A 19,454-nucleotide genomic window follows, 5' to 3' on the forward strand; every position below is an offset into this window, starting at 1 on the left:
TGTGACAAACAATGATGGGAGAGATGGAGAAGAGAGAGGATGGGGCAAAACAAACAAACAAAAAAAAGGAGCAGGAAAGCACACTGTGTCTCGGGTGGTCACCAGCAGACAGCTCTCTGGACACCACAGCTGTGAACACAGCTCATGGCTCCGAAAAGCCGTGAAGAATGCCAAGTAGCTCTTTCCCCAAAGACTCCTCTCTCCTGTTTCTTCTATCACCGCACCACCCCGCCCCCCACCCATGCTCCACAGGACTGTCTGAATAAGCATGTTGCTAGATAGCAAGAGTGTCATCTAGCAGGTTCCACCCTTGAGGATCCAGATGGTGAGATGGCCTGCAGCCATCCCCTCACTGAGGAGCACTGGGCTCAGAGGATCTGGGCTGCATTCAGCAGGATCCTTCCCAGCTGAAGTCACACAGGAGGCCATTCAGAGCCATGGGCTTCCTCTGATGCTGCTATCACTGTTCTCCATCACCACCTGCTTAAGGGAACATTAAAGGATGCCACACAGGCCTTTGCCTTGCATGTCCATCCCCTGCAGAGCTGTGTGGACCAAATCCAGCCTGGGAGATGCTCAGTGCTTATGGGGGCTACCTGCACATCTGTGATGCAAACCCCCCCCCGGGGGACAAGATGACCTCCTCAGCCAGCAGCAGTGACAAGCAGGGAGCGATCAGGCAGCTTTCAAATGTCTGCTGACTGTGGGAGGAAGAAAGAGGCACAGGATCAGAGTCCTGAGCACAAGGTCCCTTGGTCCCTGTATCACAGCCTTCAAAACTAAGAAGTGTAGACAAAGGGGTATATACCGTGAGACACGCTGTAACACGCTGCGGCTTCCATAGTAAGAGGTTTTCTGTGCTTTCTTTGTTTGTTTGCTTTGTTTTTTATTTTCTTTTGGGGTAGGTCATAAGGACAGAAATGAGAGGGGCTGTATGAAACTCAAGAAGGATGACCAAAATGCGAATGCTTCACTCCTTCTTTAAAAGGGGAGGGGATAGGGAAGCAAAGTTTAGAAGAGAGGCAGAAGGAACACCCATTCAGAGCCTGCCCCACATGTGGCCCATACATATACAGCCACCAAACTAGATAAGATGGATGAAGCAAAGAAGTGCAGGCTGACAGGAACCAGATGTAGATCTCTCCTGAGAGACACACCCAGAATACAGCAAATACAGAGGCGAGTGCCAGCAGCAAACCACTGAACTGAGAACGGGACCCCCGTTGAAGGAATCAGCGAAAGGACTGAAAGAGCTGAAGGGCTTGAGACCCCATATGAACAACCAATCAGAGCTTCCAGGGACTAAGCCACTACCCAAAGACTATACATGGACTGACCCTGGACTCCAACTGTAGCAATGAATAGCCTAGTAAGAGCACCAATGGAGGGGGAAGCCTTTGGTCCTGCCAAGACTGAACCCCCAGTGAATGGGATTGTTGGGAGGAGGGCGGTAATGGGGGGAGGATGGGGAGGGGAACATCCGTATAGAAGGGGAGGGGGGAGGGGCTGGGGGATGTTGGCCCGGAAACCGGAAAGGGGACTAACAATCGAAATGTAAATAAGGAATACTCACGTTAATAAAGATAGAGAAAAAAAAAGCTCAGAAAGAATGAATAAAGTGTGAAAAGAATCTTGCAAATAAATAGAACCATCACATGTCAACATTAACCAAGCCCAACTGAATGAAGATGATAGACAGGCAGACAGATGATAGGCAGGCAGACAGATGGGCGGACAGGCAGGCAGGCAGACAGACAGATAGTAGATGTCTGGAAATGTCAGCTATATCCCCTCATGAGGGAAGAGATTTCACTGCCATGAGACGGTCAACAAACTATGGAGAGCATCCGCCAGTGTAGACTGTTGGATGGAGCCAATGCTTTGCTTCCACTACTACTCAGATGCACGGATAGTACCTTCAATGTCTCAAATGCAGAAACGCCAGAGGCAAGTCACTCAGAGACAAAGGGAGTCATCGATTAAGAGGAGAGCTAAAGAGTAGAACTGAGTGCCAGGCATGCTCGAAACAGAGGCAGAAAAATAATCTAATGATTAAAAAAAATCGAGAATGGAAAACATAGGGGGTTGTTATCCACCAAGCACCAAGTCAGGACGTCAGGGTGGATCCTGGCATGAAGGAGACTGCAGAGTAATGAGCAGTAACCAGAGGAGCTTGTGGGAGGAGCCGGTGTACCAGGAGAAACTGGGGTTGAGTTTCCTACACTTGGGAAGGCTGGAGGCAATAAGGAACTAAAAATGTATAGTTCTAAACTCTGAAACAGGCTATTTCTCAGGGCTGCAAAGCTAAGACATAAAGTGTGCACAGAAAAGCTTGAATCTCATCTCTAGAAAGTACGTTTAAATGTCGGATGTGTTGGCACTCCCTTGTAACACCAGTTCTGTGGAGACGGAAACATGGAGCTCCCCAAGGCTCATGGTCCAGCCAGCCTTGTTGACTCACCGAGCACCAGGCAAGAGACGAAGAAATGAGACATGATATCCAGAGAAACGGCACCCAAGGATGAGACCTGACATCCATACACACTCACAGACACAGCGCTATGTCTTGCAAATCTGCACAGACACAAGATTCCAATCTGCTGCACAGAAAAGGCTCTACCACTGAATTTTCCAAACTGGGCCACCCCTATGAACCAAGCTTTCATGAACACAAAGGCTCAAATACAATGTGCTGCACACTGCCCTCATTAATTCATAATGTACCTTACCATATTGAAACTACGCAATGAATGGGTTCCCTGGATGCCTTTGAGCAAGGAACGTTCTAGAAAGAAACACCCGTCACAAGCTGAGACGTTAGGCTTGCCCTCAACAGCGTTGGAAAAGCAGTCTCCTTGTAGCATTGTCAGCTGTGAGAGACACCGTTAACCCATCACCCTACTCCACACAGAGCAGAGCTAACGGCACTGTGGGCTCAGAACATGAGCTTTTCCAGTGTAGTAATGGCCTTCTGCCAGGTCTAAGTCACCCAACATGAAGTTGGGCATTCCCTGACATGACAGCTTCTGTTTCCATAGTAGCTAGCTGTGGTGAGCTGCTTTACCAGAAACTCAAACCACCCAGAATTCTTCAGAAAATACAAAGGGCCCCGGAAGAGGACCCTCCCCCACTGACATCCTTCCAAACACCTGTGTTTGCATTTACCGTTTCCTCCCAGGATCGGAAACCAGATGGAGAAGGCTGGGGCTAGCTTTTTAAAAACGATGTCAGAATACTGTGAGAAGGGAATAAGTTCGGACTAGAGACAAGCTGACATTTTTCTACTGATTGAGGAGGCTCTGTCTGCAGCCAATGGCGTTCTCTTGTGGCTCACTCGAGGCTGTGAATTGCTGACATGTAAATTCCTGATAGTCAAGGATGATAACTGGAGAGGAGGTTGATCAGAGAGGATGCTGACACAGGGCAAACTGAACCAGCTGAGCGGCTGGAGACAGGGCGAGCATGGGGATGACTCTGGAAGGCTGCCCAGGCTGCCCTGGCCCCTTAGCAACAGATGTCACGGGGAAGCCTGAGCTCCTGGCACAGCCAAGCCTGTTTGTAATCAGGTAAATTGGATATTTTTTTTTTAATTTTAAAATTACAAGATGGGATGTTTAATTTAAAGACTTTAAGATGAATTGGAATAAGTTCACAGCTCAGTATTAGAGAGTAAGTTGATGTCTATTTGCAGGTGAGGGCTGGCACAAGTTAAGATGAGGCCTGTGATCAGACAGTGAGACAGTGGGGCGGGCACAGAGTTTTGGTAAGGGGAGAGAGAGGAAAGAGAGAGAGAGAGAGAGAGAGAGAGAGAGAGAGAGAGAGAGAGAGAGAGAGAGAGAACCCAGACGGAGGCAGAGGAGGACGACCCAGATCCGTGCGGCCTTAAATGGCCCTTGGTAGTTATGACTATTTCTTAAGGGATGGATTTGTATGGGTCAGTTTATCTTATCTAGGTGGGCGGTTTATATCCTTATCAATTGGTCGTGAGTTTATTGTGTGGATGTATTGTGGGTTGAGAATTTAACATATAAATCTGATTGCTAAATGATAAGTCTTGGTTTTAATAGGTTGCTGGGAGTTTATGCCGTAACTATTAGGGAGCGGATGCTGGGAATATAAGCAGAGCAGCGGCAGAGAGTTAAGAGAGGGTAGCCACTGCTCGGACCAGGGGTGGATGCTGGGATGTGAGCAGAGTCCACAGTAAAGAGAGCCTCGAGATAGGCGGTCTCTGTATGAAACTGGTGTGGCAGCGAGCCGCCTCGGGAATGAGATGGCGAGAGAGATTGCTACAGGGCTCAGAGAGCAGCCGTTGGCAGTTTAAGATGGGATGGAGCTTAGCCGGTGAGATGCTTTGCTGACGAAGATGAAAAAAATCCCACAGATGCCATGGGGCCCTACGGTGACGGAACTAGCATGGGATAAAGGATTCCATTTTATAATAATTACCGCAACATTAGGATATAAAACTTGTTAATATATGTATGCATACGATACACATGTGCATGCACATACACATACACACATTCACACATGTGCACACACATGCCTGCACACACAGAGCATACTTGTATGAGCATGTGAGCCCCATCTATTTGGAATTTTTCACTAGTCACAGGTAACAATTGAGCAATCGTCCCTTAGTTGACTTTATTTGCCAAAAATCAGAAGACATTTAAATATGAGCCAGGTCCACTTTGGGTGTTAGGATTTATAGCTGGTGTTTTTCCTACTTTTTAACTTTGCATGCGCACTCCAAGATTTCTGTGGCAAAGTGTGCCTTACCTCTGGGCTGTAACAGGCTGCCACTGACCGAATCAGAGATGACACAGGCAGAGATTCAGCAACAAGCTTCCAAAAGGTCTACAAAGAGAAGGTAGCAAGGACCACGTGCAGGCGACTGGGGACAAGCCGCCATTGACATCATCTCAACGTACCCACAGCAAAATGTCCCTACATGCATTCTGACTGCATAGGTAGATTATTCCCATCCTTGTCCCTTGCGTGAATTTTGCGCAGATCTTAACATTTCATGCTTTAGGATGCTCCCAGATTTGATAAAGAGCCTAAAGGCTATCAATACCCTCAGGTTGCTAAGCCCATTTCAATAATGTCTTCCACAGCAGGGTGTCACCTAGAGTTTACTCCAGGAGTCCATAAAATATGTGATAACCAGAAATAAAAGTAGATTTAATCTTTATTTTTCTGTTTTGTTTCTTATGGCATCGGGATCTACCATTGAGCCGTACTCTCTCCCCATTAACCTTCTTCAATTTGACAAAAAAAAAAATCACCAATTTCTGTTTGATTTTTGAGGTTTCACCTTTCCTGGCAAGTTACTTACTGTATTTATGGTTTTATGTTTTATTTCTCTCAGCTCTATATGCTATTTAATACATATATCCTATATACATATATGCTACATACACATGTTACATGTACATATGTCATTAAGGTGAATAATATTTATTGGAAACATTGTTCTGGCTTGTGTGTTAATTTTGCATACAATAAATGTTACCTGAAATTTTCCCTATTTATTTTTTGCCTTTAAACTTCCAAAGTTCTTCCCTGCTCTGAGATCAAATAAATATTCACTAAATTTCCTTAGAGCCTTTTTTATGACTATTTCCATTTAAATTCTAATCCATGTAGATTTTTATTTTCGTCAGTGATATGAGATTGAAATAAAGCTTGATGTTCCCCCAGATATCTAATTTTCTCAACGTTCCTTTTTCTGGCAATATCTTAGTTATCTAATATATTAAATTATTCCACATACCAGGTTCTATCTCATTTTGGGGGAGAGAAAAATGCCAACTCTGAGTCTAGAAACACAAAGGAAGTCTTGCCACTGAATGGACCATAAAGAGCAGCTGTGGACAGACCCTCTTCTCTCACACACACACTCACATACACCCCTCACACATACCCCTCACACACACCCCTCACACACACACACACCCTTCACACACTCCCCTCACACACACCCCTCATACACACTGCTCACACACACACACCCCTCACACACACACACCCCTCACACACACACTCCCTTCACACACACACTCCCCTTACACACGCACCCCTCATACACACTGCTCACATATTCCCCTCACACACACCCCTCACACACACTCTCCCCTCACATATACCCCACACACACACCTCTCACACACACACCTCATACACACAGCTCACACACACCTCCCATACTCCCCTCACATACACCCCTCACACACTCACACACTCCCCTCACACATACCCCTCATACACACCCCTCTAAATGCCCCTCACACATACCCCTCATACACACCCCTCATACATGCCCCTCACACACACCCCTCATACACACCCTTGCCATGCCTCATGGAGACTGAGCCAACCAGCCAGGGCTTAAAATCAAGCACAGTCCCTGGTTGCTCCCATTTCCGAGGCATGTTCTCTGTTACCCTTCCTTTCACTGCAGTAACCCAGGAACCTGTTGAGGAGGCTGCACCCCTTCCCCACTCTCTTACCAATCATCAATTCTGGGGAAGACACAGCAAGTGTGAAAATCCAAGAGAGATTTGTGGAGAGGTTGGGACAGCTGAGGTGAGCAATCTGTGGAGCGGCTGGGTCACCTGAGGCCCATCTGTGGAGCAACTGGGATGGCTGAGGCCCAGAATTTTAAGAAGATGGCATCTGATGACAGAGATGAGGAGCTGCAGAATGAATTCTCAGGCTGCCTACTGGGGACAGGGAGAGAGCCTTCTACTTTGCTGATATACAGTGACATTAAGGTAGGAAAGTTATTCCTGGTTCAAGTGCAGACATAATGAAAGAACACTGGTTACAAACGAGCAAGCCTGGGGCTCTCCTCCTGCTCCTGAATGACCTTAGAGAAGTCAGTGAACTTCACTTGGGCTCTTGAGCCTCTCGTCTGTAAAAATCAATGAGCCTGATTATTCAAGGACACATGTTGGAAGCTCTCAAGCCAATTGTGCAGACATAGTCAGTTTGGATTAAGTTGTACTTTAATCTTCCAATGTAACAGGACCATGTTCAATGTCCCTTACTGTAGCCATAGTCGCCCGTGTTCACCTCACAGCCACCACATGAGTCAGATGATTTCTAAAATCTCTCTCAACTTTACTTCTATACCTAACAGATAACAGAAACTACAGTATTCCTACTTTCAAAATATACTCCAAGCGGGCATGCTCACTGCTACCACACTGTTAGCAATGCCCTGTGCACTCTTGTGGTGGATGTCTTAGGGGAATGCTGGTCTCCACCCTGCTCTTCTGAGTGAGCCATGGTCTCCACCCTGCCCTTCTGAGTGGGCCATGGTCTCCACCCTGCCCTTCTGAGTGGGCCATGGTCTCCACCCTGCCCTTCTGAGTGGGCCATGGTCTCCACCCTGCCCTTCTGAGTGAGCCATGGTCTCCACCCTGCCCTTCTGAGTGAGCCATGGTCTCCATCCTGCCCTTCTGAGTGGGCCATGGTCTCTACCCTGCCCTTCTCAGTGGGCCATGGTCTCCACCCTGCCCTTCTCAGTGGGCCATGGTCTCCACCCTGCCCTTCTGAGTGAGCCATGGTCTCCACCCTGCTCTTCTGCAGCCTTTCCCAGTAGAAGTGGCAGAGACAACTTTTAAAGTCACACATGGCTGTCACTCAGTGTTACCTCAGAGATACTTGCTCTGACCTCGCCATTTTAAATGGCCTTCTCCCACACTCCCCTTGCACACACCCAGCTCCATTTCCAGGTAGCGCACTCCGTTCTCATACCTTGGTCACGTTCTCTTGCTTCATGTTGTTGTGTTATGATTGGAGGGCAGAGGATAAGATCTCCCAGGACTGACCTTTCTGTCACCCACCTTGAGTGCTTACAATGGCTCGGAATAGAGCCTGGAAGACTACACCCCCAGTGAATAACTCTGAGACAGTGTGAGCTCATGGGTCACTGGTACCTCTTCTTACCATAACTCCTTTTCAGAGGTGTGTAGGGGGAGGTGCTGATGCTAAGGTCCTGTTCCCCAGTTGGTTCTTGATCTGTTCGTAAAGAAAGCCATGGGCCAATTGCTGAGCAAGAGGTATGGGTGGGACTTCTGGGTCCCTGGAGGAGGCAGGGAAAAGCAAAGAAGGAGAATGGAGGTTACCATGCTTTAGAGAAAGGAAAATGGGGAAACCATGTGAGATCTCACAACGGAGTGCACTGTTCCCACAGGCCCCTCCTACAGTCATGGGTGGTCAGGGGAGCTTAGCAACTGAAGTTTAGGGCAGGTGGGAGAGACTGAGATAGAAATATTATTAAGGGCTTGCTTTTCCAGGCAGGAGAGAATAGCACCCAGCAACTATGCCAAGTGGAAAAGGAAAAAACTCGTGTGTGTGTGTGTGTGTGTGTGTGTGTGTGTTTGTGTGTGTGTATTTGTGTGTGTGTTTGTGTGTTTGTGTGCATATGTGTGTGATGTGTGTCTCTGTATGTCTCTATGTGTGTATGTGTTTGTATTAGTATGTGTGTGCGTATGTGTGTATATGTGTGTATGTGTGTGTATATATAGGTGTATGTGTGTGTATATATAGGGGTGTGTGTGTGTGTGTGTGTGTGTGTGTGTTTCTCTGAGGACTTAAGGGAAGTCTGGTGGAGGCTGTTAGTGGGGTCACTTCCGGGAACAAGGCAACACTGAAACACATGACATTTCAAGTGGATATGAGACATTCCTCTATAAGCATTCCACACTGGCACACCTCTCCCCATCCACCCAGTGGCTGCAACCCTTCAGAAGAGTAGAGGGAACATTTATGTGATAAGCAGAGAGGTGGTCCACAGACATGCTTTCAAAAGGAGAGAGGCTCCCTTGCTCTAGGCATCCAGAAGACAGGAGAGAGTCAATCTCTGAAAAAAAAATGTGGTAGCCACGCCCCAGATGTAGACTTGGCTACACTCATATAAAGTAGTCAGAGGGACATGAGTTCATCTGTGTCCTTTACCCCATGGGGTATTCCTCCAGCCTATTTGCTGGATACAGGCCCACTAACCGGAAGGCCTTCCATTTCTCAAGATTAATGCATTCTCTCAAAGAGAAGAAAAGGTCAAACTCCCCTCAAACCCAGAACTGCTCCAAACAGCTTTTGAATAAATCTCTTTCAAGTGTGGACGTATGCTCCATGTGAAGGCCTCACGAAGACTGGGAATCCTCAGCTACCTCTGAGCCCTAGGCCGTCCTCATCCCTACCCTATATACCTAACTCCCAACCACGTACCAAGTGAGGGGCGGCTCATTTCTTAAAATTAAGGGATAAAGAGAGATAGGAGAACCCAGTACAAGGTTGGCCACTTTTCATTTTATTAAATAAATATATCCAATGGCATGATTTAGCACACAGGAAAAAAAATACAGGTCCATAATCTCAAAACAAATTAATTTTAATTTCACAAACTTCTTGGTTCTTTGTATGTGAGTGATATTTTCTCACTAGCAATTCACTGGGGAGTATTGATGTCAAAGTCCCCATATCTGTCATCCAGAAGGATCCAGTCTCAGCACAAGGCTCCTTGGGGAGCGCAGATATGAGTCCAGGGAGATGTTTCTCACTGCAGCAGAAAAAGAAAGCACCCATGCTGAGTGTCTGGCACGCAAACATTTCCGTCTGTCCTCCAGAGTCTGGTGGGGGGACTCACTAGCAAGACCCAGGATTCTAGAGTATGTCTGCACAGTGGATAGACCCCTGCTAGCATCTTTAGAGAAGGGGCAACTGGGTTGTTTTTTTTTAACTTGTAGAACCAATTGACAGCTTTTGCTGCCAACACATGGTACTTGGTAAATGACAACCTTTGTCTGTCCTAATCCTAAGGGAGCCATGTAGGACAGCCAATTCTGTCATGAGTAGGTGGCTCCCACAAGAAGCCTGAACACAGAGGGTGCTAGAGGCCCAGAGGCTAATGTGATACCAGTATCAGCCTGGGGGAGGGGAGGCCACCAAGGAAGAAGAATGAGGTGCTGGAGAGATGTCTGCTAGCAAAGTGCTTGCTCTACAACACCACTACCCCAGTCTGGTCCAACACTTCTTATAAAAGATGGGCATGCTGGCAACAGGGAGGTGCCAAGCAGACAACTGGAGTTCCCAGACCAACCAACCCAGCTTATGTGGCAAATGCCAGGCCAATGAGAGATCCTGTCTCTAATCAATAGTAAGAACAGTGGTAAGCACCCGAGGAACCACCTCTGAGGGTGTCCCCTGGCTTCTCCATGCTCGCTCATGTCCGTCCTCAAGTATATGAAAGCACATATCCACACAAAGGAAAAAGTATAATCAATGTATATTATATATATGTACCACATACATACCCATAGCTGCCCATATCTCTAAAATATGGCATTTTACATAAGCCTCCAGAGTTCTGACTTCTCTTGAAAGATTTAACGGGCTCCTCATTCCCGAATGGCCCCCGGTGATGCCAGTTGTATTCCCGGGAGCTGGGTGGGTTATTATGTCACTTGCCTGGTGCGTGCAAACATCCAGAGTAGGATTATACTCCATACAACTCCTCAACGGACTGATGCAAATGCTGAAAAGGTCAGCAGCAAAGAGAACGGGGAAGGGGAAGGAGATACTGCAGACAGACTCAGGTCCCACGGCCTTCCCTGCACAATTGTTAATGCTTTGCTAGAGGTGAACTATAAACTTGGGTCTGAGACTCCTCACAGCCGAATGGAGCTTACAATCTGAGGTGAAACCAGAGTCAGATTTCCCTCTCCTTCCGCAAATACAATCCCACTGTAGCGAAGTCATCAAACTGCATAAAAAAATTAAGTATGGATCGGGACGAACCAAGGCACACCTCACACACGGTACTTTACAGAGTAACTGGAGTGGGTCCCTGACAAGTGGGTCTGGAGACAGTCCTCAGCTGGCGTCCTGCTCAGCTCCCCAACCACAGAAAGGACAGCCTGATGGTGTCAATACAAATACACAAATGAAGGGGCCAGAAATCCACCATTCCTGATGATACCCGAATTTCTGGCCCATCTCATTACTTCCTGCTGAGTTACTTTTCTCTGTATTTCTTTTTTATTTAAACCAAATACTTGGCAGAAGCAACTCAAGAAGAAGTGGCTTATCTGGGCTCCTGGTTTAAGAAAACAGGAACCCCTTGTGGTGGGGAAGGCATGTCCAGCTCTTTGGAGGGAGGATAGAGTGAGGCGGGGACTCTCTGTATCAGACCTGGAAACAGAGCAGAGGGAGCAGCGGTTTCCTTCATACATCCTCCTTTTCCCCAAGCCCATGGGATGGCACTGCCCACAGGTAGAGTGGGTCTTCCCACCTCTGTAGACTGCACCCAGGATTGTCTCCTGCATGATTCCAGACCAAGTTGACAAGGAAGATTAAACATCACACTTCCGGAATTACTTAATTTATTTAATTTATTTGGGTCGCTCTAGAACTATTCCAAACACTAGCCAAGTTAAAAGCAGAAAACCTGCTGGTGTGCTGGGCAGAGGGACTTTGGATCTAATTTTCTATTTTCTCTTCAAGGCAGATCACTCATGTATGGCCGGCTCTAGACTCCAGCAGGCTACTAGGCAGGACTCAGAAGGGAAGGGGTCCCTCTCATTATGACATCTGTCCTCCAGCATGTTCCAGCCCAGTGCAGGATCACTTTCTCTTGCTCTCTCCCAACTGGGCATCAAATGCCACTGAGCTAAATTCTACCTGGCACTCAACAATCCCACCTTTACTTCTACACGTCTCTGCTATGGACTCTCATGTGCCCTGGGTGAAATTAACGGCCAAACCCATTTGGCAAAGCAAAACAAATCTTGAATTAACGGATAGCGACACCCCCCACTCCCCACCCCTCCCGCCGCCGCTGCGGCTTCAAGGTTTATTGGAGGGAAGAAAGATAGAGTCTGTGCATTTGCTCGGTTCAATATCTTATGTGTATCAAAACAAGGAACAAAGAGCTCCTCGAGTCAATAATGGAATTTCAAGCAGCCATGGGGACAGGACTATGATTTTCTCTCCTACATAAATGGAGATCTGTGGGTTCTGTGGGGAATAGACCCTTTCCAGACGGATCAATTAAAAAAATTATAAAGCGTTTTGGTCGCCTAGTCGGGCGGACGTGAGAATGTCCCATCCTCCACCTTCAGTAAGCGCAGGGGAGACAGCGGATCTTTTTTCATGAGATAGTGGCTTCATCTTCATATCAAAGCAGCCGTGGCTATTAGATAGTCCGCCGGTATTTCAGCGAGGAGCAGACGGGTGTGGGGAGGACTTGCCGAACACTGGCTGCTTTTGGTTCACAAAGAGCTGGTCTTAAGGCTGGGGTCTTGGCTACCAAGGGTCACCTCATCTACCTCTTACACCCTTTCTCAGCTTCTGACCACTAGCAACTTTCACAAGAGGTGAGAATTGAGAAAGCAACCCGTATTCTTCCGGGAAAAAAAATCCTTTTATTTATTTTTTTTACTTGATTTTTATTTATTTATTTATTTTACTTGGTTTTCATTTATTTATTTTTGACCAGTTGGGCGTTGTGGCTCGAACCTTTAATGTTAGTATTCATGAGGCTGAGGCAGGAAGAATGCCAGGAGGTTATGGTTAGCCTGGCCTATGTAGTCAATTTCAGGCTAGTCTGGCCTAAAGAATCTTCCCCTGTTGCCCTCCACCCAGTACAAAAAGGTATCCATTCCCATGCAAGGGTTATAAAGATCAAGTTCTTTGGCCTCTGACCAATTTGTCCTTCAAAACCGAGACACCAATGACACACCTCCTTCCTTCCAAGACTCAGGAATCCCTTTGGAAAGGGGGACTGAAAAATGTGAGAGGCAGGGTAGTAGATTACTACCAGGAGACTGTCTTCCGGGCAAGGCAGGAAGCTAATGTTGAAGAAGACAGTGCATGCTGGGATACATACACTGTCTTCAGAGCCCAGGGGTTCCAGAAAGCAAGTCACTGTCAGCCCCTACCTTCTTCCTGCCTGCTCTCCTCACCACTGTGTGGCCTACAGACAGGAAACAGCAGTCAGAGAGACAGAGCCCCAAGAACGCAGGGATGGGGTCCTGCAATGCCCTTTTTTCACCGCTACCAATGTGTACTTGAAGCAGTGACTCCTGGGTGTTACCACATCTCCTACAAAAACGTACAGAATCCACACGTGAATCTGAAGAACTCCCTAAGCCTCCTTAGCTGAGATTTCCAACCGAGGTCCTCAGCCATCACCCGACACACTGAAGACAACCTGGGCTAAGTAGACCTACTTAACCACAATCCCAGGACAGATGAGGGATGGGCCTGAGAATCAGTACCCGGGACAGGGCAGGTGACATCCAGAGAACACTGGAGGACACTGACACCCCCAGTAGAAAATACTCCACTGTCACTCTGAACTTGAGATTTGCATACACTCTCATTTAATCTTTAAGGTAACCTGTGAGGCACCTAACTTCTTTGCTTTATAAGCAACAAAACCGACATATCCAAGGCCAAGCAGCCGGGCATAGGTAGAGCCAGGACCTTTCTCAATGGGCCTAAATCCCCAATCCCTGCACTTCCAAACAGTAATACACCAGCAAATGTTGTTGCTAGAACCCTACTAAGCATAATGGCCTGGGTCTCATTTTTAATCTTATCTTACTTCAATTTTAATTAAAGTATACACTATGATGAGGAACCCAGAGGAGTTCGGCTTCCATTTGGTGGTCATTTCTGTTCTAGCAGTGTAGTGGCTGGTTTTGTGGGTCAATTTGACACAAGCTGGAGTTTGCACAGAGAAAGAAATCTCTCTTGAGGAAATGCCTCCATGAGACCCAGCTGTAAGGCATTTTCTCAATTGGTGATGAAGTGGGGAGGGCCCAGCCCGTAGTGGGTGGTACCGTCCCTGGGCTGGCGGTCCTGGGTTCTATAAGAGAGCAAGCTGAGCAAGCCAGGAGAAGCAAGTCAGTAAGTAACATCCCTCTGTGGCCTCTGCATCAGCTTCTGCCTCCAAGTTCCTGCCGTGTGTGAGTTCCAGTCCTGACTTCCTTTGGTGATGAACAGCAATGTAGAAGTGTAAGCTGAATAAACCCTTTCCTCCCCAACTTGCTTCTTGGTCATGACATTTTTGTGCAGGAATACAAACCATGACTAAAACAAGCAGCCTTCAGCATGAGGAAGGGTAGGATGGCAGCCTATCAGCATGAGGAGGGGTGGGGTGGCAGCCTATCAGCATGAGGAGGGGTAGGGTGACAGCCTATCAGCATGAGGAGGAGTGGGGTGACAGCCTATCAGCATGAGGAGGGGTGGGGTGGCAGCCTATCAGCATGAGGGGTAGGGGAGAGGAAAAGAGAGGGAGGAGGGAAATCAGAAGGATGGAGTTTGTGCAACTCATGTTGGTCACTGACTGTTATGTCAGAAGTTTGCAGACCAACTTTGGAAGAGTCAGTGCAGATTGCATCACAGGCTGAAGACGTGACAGCCTGCCAGTAGCGCTGTCCCACATTCCACAGGGCCAGTACCAACGGGAATCCCAGAGGGCAAAGCAGCCACAGTCGTTCTCAAAATACAGAACTCCTCCCCAAAACCCTCAAAGCTGCATTCACACCCACCCACAACATGACTCGGCGAAGCTGCCTTGTCAGTGTGTGCTGCCTTTACTCTGGTCCACTTGGCTCTCCACCCCTCCCAGGCAAGGACCACTGCACTGTCAAGCATCTCCTGTGTAAGTCCTTCTGGAGCAAGATGGCATTGAGTCCTACTGCTGGGTTTGTGCATGGTGTTGTGATGCTCTGCTTCCTTGAGCATTTCAGAGACTGTGGAGACGGAGACTGTTCTTTAAACACACCCCTGAGAGAAGGAAGACTCTTGTCTAGGTAGCATCATCTAGTGGGGAATCTCCAAGCTGCAGTCAACAATGTATCACAGTTGGTGAATGCTGTAAGGCAACACATTAGCCACCTTTCACAGTATCTACTGTCTGTAAACTTAGTAAACCTCTGTTAAGGCAACAAACATAAAGTGAACCTCAGAGGCACAAGCAGTTACTCTAACATGATGGACAGGGATCTTGTCTGGCTGGAACCAGGTTTTGGTTTGGATTCCCAGAGCTCCTGGCATGTGTCCCCACCTCCTACTGAGCTGTTCCGCTGAAGCCATCCCATCTACTCTCTCAAAGGATGGATCAGTAAGCAATTCTTGCAAGGTATTTGAGCAACTCACAGAAAGAGACATCTGAAGCACAAATTATTATTTTTATAGGCGTCACAAGAGTGAGGCACAGCTACTACAATTACTATTCAGTGAAGAATCTTAAAGCACACAGCAGACATGCCTGGCGAACCGAACTGCTTCCATGAGTCTTAAAGGTTTAAACTAATAACACCTGTATGGTTCCTGAAGATAATCTGATGGCTATAATATAGAGCGATAGATGGGTTCATCACTACAAATGAAGCCAGAGCAATCCCAGGAGAGAGGAAAGCGGCTACTGTTATGCAGATGTTGCTGCCTAGAGCTAACCCAACTCCTTCCAGACACCTTGGCTTGCCCTAAGTAATAGGATTTCAGAATGTTACTGACTTGCTAAGAGGGTTTCCCATCTGTAGAATGAGGGAACTGCCACTAATCTCTCCAGTGTGAGGAATGCACAATGGCTTTTGTAGTTTGCACAAAATAACCACAGCAAGTGTCATAGCCAACTCATACAGCCCACTCTTATCTTTGTGCTTCAGCTACCCTGGTGGCAGTCGCTACACTGAATACACTCTTGTCTGCCCAGTGACTCTCAGTGGCTATTTTTACTCAAAGTTCTTCCTACCTTGACCACACATCACTCATTCCAAGATCCCATTTAGCCACAAGAACCAATCAACAGATAAAAGATGTTGGGTAAGAAAAGTGCTTCACTGGTCTGTCAGAAGAGTGACCCTGACTTATATCATAAGCAATGAGTGGCTCTAACTTATCAACAGAAATAGCATCAACTGCCAGGGTCAAACACCAGGGAAACATGGTATCCAGGTGAGCAAATATGTTTACCTAAGCATTGGCTTACAGAATTGAATACCAGAGCTGAATTGATTCCATGAGTACAAAGGGCTCTGTTAACTTGAAAGATCAGGCATTCTGTCGCCTTCCCAGAACTTCAGTGTCATGTGCTGTATTAGAATTCTGCAGGGGGAAAGTGCCAATATCCATTGACAAAACAGTAACAAGAACATTTAAAACAGAACGGATAAGGTAAGGATGCATAGACAAATTGCAATATAACCAAGCAACATTGTATAACCATTCAAATCCGATACATGGGGCTGGGGTGGGGACTGGAAAGATAACTCAGTTGGGTAAAGCACTTGTGGCACAAATGTGAGGACCAGGGTCTGTATTTCCAGAACACACACACACACACACACACACACACACACACACACAGAGAGAGAGATGTAAAAAAGACGTGTGATATCCAGGGCTAGGAAGCCCACTGGGATGGTGTTTGCCTGTTATACACAAAGCTCTGGGCTCAGTTCCTAACTGAAGGGGTTGACCAGATAGATGATAGATACCTCTGTGCTAGTCAAAGGACACAGGATCGTTCAAGAGATCCACTGTACTTCAAGAACACAATACATCAGGCACACAGAGATGTCCAAACTATTAGAAAGTGCTCACCTGACAAACCATGATTAACGTGTGCGGTGACACCTGTGCCGATTGCCATCTTTTCAGCATTACCTGTCCTAGTTTCATCCTGTGGCCACGATAAAACACTTTGACCAAAAGGGACTGGGGGAAGAAAAACGTTGAATGCATTCTACACTCTGGGGTCACAGTCAGTCCGTCACAAGGGAAATCAGAGCAGGGCTCGGGGAAGAACCTGAATGAGAACGAGGGAGGAATGTTGCTCCACTGGCTCTATCTCTGGCTTGTTCTCTGCCTGCAGTGGACTACACCCTTTTACATCAATGGATAATCAAGACAACGCCCATAAATGTGCCTACAGGCCAGTATGAGGCAGGCAATCCCTCAGCTGAGGATCCCTCTTCCAAGTCACACTAGGTTGATTCAAATTGACAAAGATATTGCTTAAAACATCATGTTCATATATATATGTGCGTGTATATATATACATTTCTCAGTTGAAAAGCCTTTTAAATTAGCCTTTGAATACCAGTCATATGTGTACCGTGTTACATAATAACACTCTCAATGATGTTCACTGCATGCTGTATACATTCCACAACCATGTCCCTCACGCATGCATGTGAAATAGCACTAAACTAAAAAACGAAAACATTGCTTTTTAAAATAAATGATTTTTAAAGCAAGCCAGGAGGAATAAGAGAGGTGAATCTATCAAATTTAACCTGAGTCTATACCTAATGAAAGGCCTGACCTGATCTGCCTTCACTCCACAATACCCTTTCAGTGGCAAACGCACCCCAGGATATGCCCATGGAGTCCCCCAGTGGGGTTCAGAACCCAGGTTTTAAGTCACAGGGACTCAGGTTCAGTTGCATCTGAGCCATTTCCTGTGACTTCCGTGTCCTCCCCTAAGAGGCTGGTAATTGTGTCCTTTCTGATAGGGTCCTTGTACCGGTGGCATGAGCCAATGGAAAGAGAGCATAGATCCCAGCATCAGCGCACTACAAGCGCTGAGCAAGTGGGAGCTATGACTTTTAACTATTATCTGATTGCCTCAGAGATCAGCCTTCACTAAAAACAGAAACCCTTCTGCAGGCTGACATTTAAAAGGCCACCACACAAAGAACACAGCCGGGCTTCCAGGAAGGTACTTGTGAAGGCGTGGGCTGGTGAATAAATGACACGCGATGTTCTCTTCCAACAGCTTTCCGATTCGGCATCTTCTGATGAGGCCGACGCATGGCGCTGTCGCGCGGCCCCAGCTCCCCTCCCACGTTTGCATATTCCGAATATGAAGCCAGTCCTCAAAACCTCCCACCTGCAGCCATCGCAGGTCAGCCGCAGGGTTTTGTGCAGTCGGGCTGTGGAGCAGGGGAGGCTATCTGTGTGAAGGTCCTAGCCCAGTTCTTTTATGTGTCAGCCTGAAGATTAAAGCAGACAGCACTGAACCAGTCCGCACTCTCCCCATCGAAGGAGATCGTCCTCAATTTGGGGAGTGGTTCTTTGCCTCTGAGATACCCTGCATGGCAAAGCAAATAAACCCAGGTCGCCCGCAGTGAGAGTGCATACTTAAATTATAAGGCCGCCTACATGGCACTAGGCACTGCTGTTCTTTGAGGCTATCTTCAGTACGACATTGGTCATGGTGCCCTTTCTCCTTACAGTCCTCCCCCTATAAACTGTAAAGTGCTGTGCTTTAAAATGATTTTAAAGCAAGCCCTGGTATTAAATTATGGGCTTATCCAAGACAGAAGAGCCGCATTGTCGTTGGAGGCTGATGGTGGTGGTAGCACGAGAGTGGGTGCTTGCTGAGCAGGGCCCACGCACCAGGAATTTGCTAAGTGCTTTACCCAACAACACAGACAGTAGATCCATCAGGAGGAACCGCTGCACAAGGGTCACCTAACCATTTCTGGTCCTCTGTGGAGCCACGCTGCCCCTCTTAACCAATGTATCCCTTGTCCATTCAGACCTCAAAGTTCTCAGCCTGCTGTCTGCAGCATCTGGTTTCCTGACCAGACGTTTCCATTACTGCAGCTGCCGCTGCTCGTTTGTAAGCTTGTAGCAACCCAGAGAATCCCATTCTTATGCCTCCCACCACATGCTTAAATTTTTTCTCCTCCTAGAAGAAATTACGGCCATTTCGGCTGAGTGTCCCCATTCTGTATTGTTTCAGAGCTCGCATTCATCTTTTATTTTCCTGAATGAGGTTTGGTTTATAGCATATAAGATAGGAAAACAGGATTGAAAAGGCCGGAAGAGTATAAATCATCCCCGGGAAGCAAAGTGCTCTCCGCACATTTTAAAGACTCCAGAGACCTCTGACGCCCTCATTCACTGGAGAGTTTTGGAGGAAGTAAAACCCAAGGGTCCCTCCCCCTCTCTCCCTCCCCCTCCCCTCAATCTCTCTCTCACACACTCACGAAAATAAAATTTAAAATGTCAGCCGTACAGCCTGATTATTCCAATGTCTTCCGGTGCACCATGTGTTCCGTGGGACACTGCATGGCCCACGCTCTCCCGTGTCTCACTGTCTGCATATTCTTTCTTTTCCAGCCAAAGTTCAGATACCTTGAGGAAAGAGCTACACCCTACTCATGCCATGGGGGCTGATTAAGTCATGAATCCTTTAGGCAAATCCCAGAACTCCACTGGCATTGGTGCTCCGGGACACAGTGCTTTCTCCCAGGCTACATCACTCCATAGGGACCTTCATGTCATCATAAAATGGATTTCTCTACCCAGCCACACAGGGGGGGGGGGAAAGTTCCCAATGGCTCTAGTATAGCCTTCTGGATATAAACACACCCCTGTCGGAGGTATAGTTTTCTTCGTAAGCTAAGGATGTAAAG

General features: G+C 47.2%; 1 protein-coding gene and 1 long non-coding RNA gene across 5 annotated transcripts in view; one reads left to right on the forward strand and one right to left on the reverse strand.

Moving 5' to 3' along the window:
* St6galnac3 (ST6 N-acetylgalactosaminide alpha-2,6-sialyltransferase 3) overlaps positions 1-19,454 on the reverse strand; it is a 519,650-nt gene that overhangs the window by 347,274 nt on the left and 152,922 nt on the right.
* Positions 3,158-19,046, forward strand: LOC147996630 (uncharacterized). Its single transcript, XR_015672718.1, has 3 exons — positions 3,158-3,566; positions 6,467-6,779; positions 17,807-19,046. It is a non-coding gene; the product is annotated as an uncharacterized LOC147996630 (long non-coding RNA).

This window comes from Rattus norvegicus, chromosome 2, assembly GCF_021556685.1.
Source record: "Rattus norvegicus strain SHRSP/BbbUtx chromosome 2, alternate assembly SHRSP_T2T, whole genome shotgun sequence".
Lineage (NCBI taxonomy): Eukaryota > Metazoa > Chordata > Mammalia > Rodentia > Muridae > Rattus > Rattus norvegicus.